The sequence below is a fragment of the Herpailurus yagouaroundi genome, unplaced genomic scaffold (assembly GCF_014898765.1).
Source record: "Herpailurus yagouaroundi ecotype Mexico unplaced genomic scaffold, PumYag 159, whole genome shotgun sequence".
NCBI classification, from domain to species: domain Eukaryota; kingdom Metazoa; phylum Chordata; class Mammalia; order Carnivora; family Felidae; genus Herpailurus; species Herpailurus yagouaroundi.
The window spans coordinates 7304084-7305449 of record NW_024412400.1 but is presented as its reverse complement, the minus strand read 5'-3'; positions in this window follow the sequence as shown (position 1 = coordinate 7305449).

Sequence of the window (1366 nt, the reverse complement as noted above, 5' to 3'; positions counted from 1 at the left end):
TATATATATATATATATATATATATATATAATGGAGTATTACTCAGCAATCAAAAAGAATGAAATCTTGCAACTATGTGGATGGAACTGGAGGGTATTATGCTAAGCGAAATTAGTGAGTCAGAGAAAGACAAAAATCATATGACTTCATTCACATGAGGATTTTAAGAGACAAAACAGATGAACATAAGGAAAGGGAAACAAAAATAATATAAAAACAGAGAGAGGGACAAAACAGAAGAGAGTCTTCAATATGGAGAACAAACAGTGGGTTATTGGAGGGGTTGTGGGAGGGGGGATAGGCTGAATGGGTCAGGGGCACTAAGGAATCTATTCCCGAAATCATTGTTGCCCTATATGTTAACTTGGATGTAAATTAAAAAATAAATAAAGGGGCACCTGAGTGGCTCAGTCGGTTAAGCATCCGACTTTGTCTCAGGTCATGATCTCACAGTTTGTGAGTTCGAGCCCCACGTCAGGCTCTGTGCTGACAGCTCGGAGCCTGGAGCCTGCTTCGGATTCTGTGTCTCCCTCTCTCTCAGCCCCTCCTCCACTCACACTCTGTCTCTGTCTCTCTCAAAAATAAATAAACATTTTTAAAATTAATTAATTAATCGATTGATTGATTTGAAAACAAAAAGCGGGGTTGTGACAACAGGAATGATGATACCCTGGGAGATTCTGAGGGTGTGATGGACCTGGATGAATCCTCATGCCCCATGCATCTTAGTGAAAACCTCCCCTCAGGCCCCACTTCTCCAGAGTTTGAATTCATCCTGACCATGGGGGTAAAATAAGAACTCAGAACACAGTTTGGCCCTCTGAAGGACCTACAAGAATTTGTCTTTAATTATAAAAAGTCTGGGAAATATGTGGGGATGGCTGCTGAATCAAGGAGGGTAGAATGAAGGTGGGGATTTCGATGGATTCGTTGATCTGTCTACTTTCCTGAGAGATCAGCTTTGGGGTCAAATCCTAACCCTTTGCTGAATTGGCTCATACGAACCTGGACTCACTGTTGGAGCCTCCTAAGTGGCACTGAATGGGGGGGGGGGGGGGGAAGGTCTCTTGGCGGAGACAGAAGAAAGAATCTAAATTCACCAGGGCACAGAAATGTTGGATTGGATTTATCAGGGATGTCCCATATAAATCCAACTCCACCATGCTCCCCCAAGGGTCAAGAAGGTCTTCCTTCACCTCAGAATGAAAAATAAATTGATGAAGGAAGCCCCAAACTCTTTAAAAAGTGTCGTGCTAGGGATTGGCCGTAGTTGGAATGGGCTCACTGCACGGCCCTCAGTGGGGACAGGAAGAGAGGCTGGCAGCTAAGGACTGTAGTCATCAAGACAGACTGTGGGGCGGGCACG